The sequence below is a fragment of the Aethalodelphis obliquidens genome, unplaced genomic scaffold, assembly GCF_003676395.1.
Source record: "Aethalodelphis obliquidens isolate GAN/ISIS:26980383/991018 unplaced genomic scaffold, ASM367639v1 scaffold21, whole genome shotgun sequence".
NCBI classification, from domain to species: Eukaryota; Metazoa; Chordata; class Mammalia; order Artiodactyla; family Delphinidae; genus Aethalodelphis; species Aethalodelphis obliquidens.
In genome coordinates this window covers 23315152-23322634 of record NW_020837965.1, presented here as the reverse complement: position 1 = coordinate 23322634, position 7483 = coordinate 23315152, and positions in this window count along the sequence as shown.

The following is a 7483-nucleotide window of genomic DNA, read 5'->3' as shown; positions in this document are numbered from 1 at the left end:
AAACAAGGGGAATTTAATGCAGAGAACTGATGACCAAGAAGCCATACAGGGGACAGTGAGGCAACCTTGAGACTAGCAACAGCAGGAATATTCCACAAGTCCCTGACTGACGGAACAGCAGGAAATGTTACTAAAGCCAAGGGGCGAGGGTCCCTTGGTCAAAGCCGGACACCCAGTGGGTCTGTCTGGTGGAACTGGAGGAGGCAAGCCCTTCAGAGATTCTGCCTGAGACAGAGGGAGAGAAATTCCCTGGCTTCTCCCTTCCTCTGGCCTTCCAGCTCCTTTCACTGGCCTACCTAGTAGGTGGAGGCTGGAGCTGAAGCCTGGGAAATGCAGCCCTCAGGGGCCCTCCTGCACACGATCTGGGCAAGGGCAGAGCCAAGACAGGAGCTGAAAAGGGCTTCTGCAATGGCCCCTTCCTCCCAGCCTGGAGTCAGACAGGGTGATGATACCTGTCTCAGTCTGCTCAGGTTGCTATAACAAAATACCACAAACTGGGTGGCTTGCAAGCAACAGAAATTTATTTCTCACAGGTCTAGAGGCTGGAAGTTTAAGATCAGGGTGCCAGCACAGTTGGGTTCTGATGATGGTTCCCTTCTGCATTGCAAATGGCTTTCTTATCGTATCCTTATATGGCAGAAAGAGTGATAGGAAGCAAGCTCGTGTCTTTTTACAAGGGCACTAATCCCACTCATGGGGGCTCCACCCTTGTGACCTAATCACCTCCCAAAGGCCCCACTTCCTAATACCATTGTCTTGGGGGTTAGAATTTCAACATATGAATTTTGGAGGGACACAAACATTCAGACCATAATAATAACATCAACACAGGGCCCTGGAAAGGGTGTATGGGGATGGGAGAGAAGGGGGAGACACGGAGCCTGGGCTATAGTCATGAACTTTGGGGACAGCCTCATCAATGCCCAATGTCATTCCCACAGGAGATGGCCAGGCAGACACCCTCCCCACCAACATACGCACCTGGCATGGCCAGTTACCGAGGCACAGTCTGAGACCAGAGCATGGTGTCATGCTGAGCCCCCATCCCCATCCGGGTGGAGAACCTAGAGATTTGTTCGTTAGTTCATTTCATAAATGTTTATTAAGCAGCTATGGGGCACTAGGCTCGAGGCCCCTGTGCCCACCTGGCTGTTTTCTGGTGTGCTGCGCTGTCTGACCTCAGAGAAGGCCTGCTGCCTGAGGTCACGGGGAGGGAGGCTGGAGGGCCCGGACTCTGGTGACTCCACCACGGACTCACATTTGCCAGGGTCCCCAACACGCCTGTTGTGACAGGTCTTGGCAGCACGTGGCCACAGAGTCTTTGTGTTGAGACCCACTAGACAGACGAGGAAACACAGGCTGCGTCACACAGCAAGCTGGTGCCTGAGAGTCTCTGGTTCCTCTCTGGCGTGTAGGAGCTTGGAAGCTGTCACTCCAGTCTTGCCACTAAGAAAGAGGCTGAACAAACAGAAAACTGGTGACTTTTCCCAGACCCATTTGAGAACTGAGGTCCGAGGGTCAACCGCCACCCCCAAATCTGGAGAGACAAATAAGTGCAGAGTCCCAGCGGTGATCTGGTCACCTGGAGCAGAAGTTTCTGGAACCAGAGCCTGTCGGCAGGCTTCAAAGGTCATGTTGACGAATTGCCGGGCGCTCAGTGCAGAGGAACGGGAGGCTGAGGAACTCCCGGGGCGGGGGTGGGATTTCACAGTCTAAAGGAGGGGCGTGGTTTGGGGACTTTACCTCTAGGAAGCCCTCAAGCCCCCCTCACAGCTCTTGCAGGGGGAGGGGAAAGTGGCCCTCAGTGAAATGCTCCCACAGTGGTCTCTGTAACAAAGGCCTACTCTCCAGGATTAAAGGCTTTCTCAGAGGCTGTCCGCCACCCCACCAAGGCAGTCCCCCCAACTCCAGCCCCGTCTAACCTGCCTTCTTACCTAAGCGGGGGACAAGCTAAGAAGCACCAGTGAATGTCACAGCCCCTGAGGCCTGGGCTCCTGCCAGAGCAGGGGGCCATGGGCTAGGTGGCCTGGACGATTTCACCAAATGCCATCTGGAGCCAGGGACATTTGTCGGGGGGAGGGGGACACTACCTAAGCAGCAGGAACAAAGCTGGTTCTTTGAGCCCCACGTGATGGAAACAGTGGCGGAAGCCAGGCCTGTGGCTAAGGAAACCTCCGGATTTTCTTCCCCAAACACTGGCTTCATGTGTGCTGTCAGCAGATGCTTCAGGGCCCAAAGGCTGCCTTCTTGCCCAGCCAGGCCCCTCCTGGCACAAGAGGACACCCAATCCTGCTGTCGACTCCCCTTGTGACCCTAGGTAGGACCCTGCCTCAAACTCAGCCCCAATTTCCCTACCTCTTGAGTGGGGGTAGGGTGGAGGTGAGACCAGGCCACTGCTGGCCACTCTGGGTCCCAGCCCATTGGTCCTGAGGATTGCCTGAGGGTCCAGGCGCATTGCCCACATTTCCGGGAGCCCAGAGGGCACTGCCAGATGCCAGAACCAGGACACACAGGCCAGAGGAACACCCAAAGCCTATGCTGGCCAGACTGGGGCAGTGTGGGCAGCCAGCCATGCACCAGCTCCTGCCGACCAGACGCCCGCTATTACACAGCCATCAGTTTCCTCCCCAGAGTGATGGGAAAGGCCATGGGCCAACCTGTCTGCCCAGCGGGGCCACTCGCCCTCCCTGTCTCGTTGGGGCAGCCCAGGTATTGGCTGATCCTTTCTCCCCAGGGCCCAGGCCACCCAGCCGCAGCAGGAGAATATGCTAGGCGTCATCTCATGAGCACTGTGGGGGGAGGGAGGGGTGAGCTGGTCATTGCTCAGCCACCCGGGGAAGCTGGACTACCGGTGTGATGTGGGTCATGGCCGGGCAAAGGGCCTAGGGCCAGAGGAGGCTTTTGTAAACATTTCACACCTCCAGGAAATTATACAGCACAGAAGAAAGAATACCCGAGGACACACCACCAGACTTCACCCATGTTAATATTTGACCACAACTGCTGTAGACGTCTTAAGTCTTTTCTCAAAACATGAGGAACACTGAGCCATAGTATGAGAGGCGATGTGGGTTAGTAATCCAGAGCGTGGCCTCTGCCGCTTACTGTGTGACTTTGGACAGGCCGCTTGACCGCTCTGTGCCTCAGTCTACTCATCTGTTAAATGGGCTGGTAGGTGAGCCTGTTAGAAGAGTACCTGGCACGTAGTATGTGCTCAATACAGACCTAGTCGGCTCCCGCCTCCTGCACCTCACATCAGCCTCATGGCCTTTTCCTCTGCTCCTGAGGGAAGGTTCTCCTGAAGGTGGGTGCATACAGGCACCACAAAGAATATAGAACATCGTCTAACATCTTAAACTTGCTACAACTGAGCTCGTGCTGTGTACTTTTCCTCCTGTGACTTGCTTCTTTCCCCTCGCCCCGGTGTTGGAGATATGTCCGCAAGGATCAGGGTGCTCACTCATCGAGCTGCCACCTAGGACCACGTCGGACCGTCAGGGCTCCCTTCTGCCTATCTCGCTAGTCACCAAAAGGCAACTCAGGCCGTCTCCGAAGACCTGCTCGCCTGCCAGTCTGCTGGTCTCTTTTCAAAACATCTATTTTTAATTTTAAACTTGGAAGAAGAAGAAAAAAGCAGAAGACAGAATTAGCGTTTATTGAAGACCTGCAGGGGTGGGTGTTGGGGCTTTGTCCGTGCCACCTCGTGCAGGCCTCACACAGCACGGCTGCACACATGAGCTGCGTGCCGCCAGGTCTCAGGTGCCAGCGGGGGCCACACGGACCCGCATGCCGCCTCCACCCCACCCCTGTGCCTGCAGGATCCCCGGGTCTCCCCAGCTGCTCCGAGTCTCTGGGGGTGTGGCATGAACTCAGGGGCAAGCTTGTTGATGTCTCGCAGCCCTCGAAGACCTCCCTCCCCTCTTGCCTGCACCAGCCCATGTTGCCACTGAGGTCCCTGTCACATGCAGTTGGAGACACTGAGGCACGGGGCGCTGATGACAAGGAATCACGATGGGGTCAGGAAATGACGGGGTCAGGATTTGAACCCAGGGCTCAGTGTCAGGATGCTTCCCAGAGGCCCTGAGGGTGAAGGCAGCAGACTCTGTCACCTCAGCCTGCTTCCTCCCTCTGACTGGCTGCCAGCTATGTGGCCTCATCGCTCCAGCCCTGTCTCGTTATCCTGCTGATAAATTAGGCGGAGAGGCAGCAACCGCATGCTTATCACCCCGTGGCTTTGGTGAAGCCTCCAGTTTAATGAACTAGCCCCAGCCACACTCCAGCCCTCTCCTAGGAAAGGGTGCTCTAGGCTGATTCTCAGGGCCCTGGTCCTCTCGGGCAGCACCTCCAGCCTGTGGCCTGGGTGCGGAGAGGCCGGCGGCTGGGGCGGGATATTAACTCCAGGCTGAACTCAGAGCCCCGATGGCCCCAGGAGCCGGTGCCAGAAAGGGAGTGTGGAGAGGGTGGCCGTGCCGACAGGATCGGGCTCAGCCCTTGGAGAGCGGGCTCCCTGCATCAAGGAATAAATAACCCTTTCTTTAGTCGGAGGGGCCCAAGGACCAACCTGAAGACCGAGGGATGGGAGGCCGAGAGGAAAGTCGCCTGGACACCATACAGTCCTGGGCTCAAATCTGCATTCTGTTTCTAAGTTGACCTTGGAGAAATCCCTCCCTGAGCCTCAGTTTTCTCATTTGCACCCACAGGAAGATGGCCCAGCTGTTCTGGGGGATCCGGATTTTACATGTTCTCTTCTGACATTTCCCATGCGCTGTTCTGTAGAGTAGGGGTCCTGGGCGCTCTTATCAGGGGCTGGGCTGTGTGGGGTGCCACGGTCAGGTGAGTTTGGGAAACACCACATTCCAAGCCTCTCCTAGAGATTCAGGATGCACCTCTGCATGCTAAAGGCTCTGAGAAGTCCTGCAGCCAAAGCCTGGTTTATTTATTTGCTCAAATAAGACTTCAAAGGGACTTCCCCAGTGGTCCAGTGGTTAACACTCTGTGCTTCCGCTGCAGGGGGCGTAGGTTCTATCCCTGGGTGGGGAACTAAGATCCCACACGCCGTGCAACTCAGCCCACACAAAAAGAGAAAAAAAAAAGTAAGGCTTATTCCTTGGCCACACTCTGCGGCATGTGGGATCTTAGTTCCCCGGGCAGGGATCGAACCCATGCCCCCTGTATTGGGAATGCCAGTCTTAACCGCTGGACTGCCAGGGAGGCTAAAACCAGGACCCAGAAGTAAGGCTTCTTATTTTCCCAGCACACATGTTAACACTCTTCTAGTCTGTTGCCTTGATACGTCTCTAAGTCAGAACCCTCACATCTGCACTTCCTCATCTGTAAAAACGAATCACATTCTCGCCCTAGGAGGAGTGGAGAAGACTTAGATGGGAAATGCAATGGAAGGGGCCCCAGAGGGGGGGCTAGTAGATGATGGCCCTGTCCCCCAGCATCTCTAAAGCACGGGCACCTCCTCTCCCAGCCCTAGATAGAGGTTAACCCTCACTCCTGCTCAGAAGCCCTGGGGAAGATGTTCCCACATGCTGAGCACACTTCCCCTAGGGGTCTGGGGCTGGGAGATTTTTCTGGAGTGACTGTGAGAGCTTCTGCCTGCTGGGAAGCCTCCTTTCCTCATCCCGAGGTTCCATGAGGAATAAATGCCCGCTTTGCTCCTGTCCTACCAGGCTCCCAGCAGTGGGAGCTGCAGCCTTGCTCTAGGACAGACCTTAACTCCTCTGGCCCACTGTGGGCTGTTCAATCGTGTCCTGGAAGTGCAAGGAAGGAAGGAACGGCAATCAAAAGACATCAGAGCCCTTGTTTCAAAATCAAAGGTCTGGGGAAAATCCCAGCATGCGGATGTCAGCTGGAAACCGGGCTGTCATTTCATAGACAGGAAGGCTGAGGCTACCTGATCTCCTCTGCCTTCCCTCTGCTTCCTGGAAGGACAGTGGCCCCTGGAAAGAGTCCGTGAAGACAGCCTCCCTCACCTGATGACCCTGGACTTGGGAAGTGGGATAAGTTAAAGCTGTCTTAGAACTGGTGTCTCTTCTAAATCTGCCCCTTCTCTGCCCAGAACCCATCCACAGCACCTGTATGGTACCCCCAGAACAGTCTGTACCCTAATGCTGGCCTCAGGGAGCCCCTGGCTGGGGCTGACTCATCCCTCCCAATCCTGCAGGTCTCAAGCCATAGGGCCCCACACTCCATTGGTTGTGACATGGCTCTGGGGTCCCCCGGCTTGAGATGTGTTGCAAATAGTTCTGCTTAGTTCCTTTGGGGGGTCTGCCTGACAGCATAGGTTCTCCCTTAGGTGTCCCCACAATGCCTGGCAGCTGGTGCTCCCCTGAGGCTTCAGCTGAAGCAACAGAGGGCTTGATAGGTGCAGGTGTGCTGGGCTTGGGTCACCCCCCTCCCCCTCCAGGGTCATGGGCTGCAGCATCTTATAGGGCTTCCCTGGAGTGGCTGCCTTCCCCAGTGTGCTCCTAGCCCCTCGTGTGTGGCCCTCCTGCCCCTAGAAGGCTCCTTATCCATCCGGTCAGGCCCACCCATCACTTGGCTGGACATGGCCAGACTTGCCCAGGTGGGTCCAAGTCCCAGCCATGGATAGAGCTGAGACCCCAGATGGAAACCTCTCTCCACCCCTCTCCCCCTCATCAGTAGGTACATTCAAATATGTGTATATGTATATATATTCATATATATATATATATATTCATAGTGTGGACTTGGAATAATGTAAATCCCATGGCTCCATCCTGTCCACTCACTGGCAGTGGCCTGGGTGGGGCAGACCCATCTCCTCCATCACCACCTCTGGCTCCTCTCACCCCACAGTGTGCGTCAACTATCATCTTACTTGATACTCACAGCAACCTTCTAGGGCAAGCATTATTATTAAGCCATTTTACAGATGAGGAAACTGAGGCTCCGGGATGTTGACACTGAAGACCGACCAGAGGCGCCAGATCAGAACGTGACAATGCAAGGGCATTTCTGTAGACACTGGACAGGAGGAAGAGGGGCAAGAGGAGGCAGCAAGAGGAATTTATGGGTACTGTGAGTGGTTGGGGGAGCTGGGCAGCAGGGCCTTCTCCCTGGTGTTACAAACAGCTGCCTGCCCTGTGTGCGGTGGGCGAGTCCTATATTGGCTGGGGGCTTGTACACAATGGCCTCAGAATCCCACCTGTTGCTGGGATTCCAGAAACTGGACTCTGAGTTTGTTGGAGGCTAAAACCAGGACCCACGGCTCCAGGGGCTGCTCAGCCAGTACTAAACATCCTACTGATACCCGAAAGGTCATCCCAGGAGAGGGAGTTTAAACCAGGGAGATACGTTTCTGTCCATAGACAGAGGGTCTTTCCAGACTGGGAGCTGACCCGTTCAGGAGTAAGCTTCCCATTGCTGGAGGCGTGCAAGTCAGTGCTGCTATAACAGGGGGAAGATCTGATCACTTCCAAGTTCCTTTCTGTCGCTCAATCTGTGAATGTTT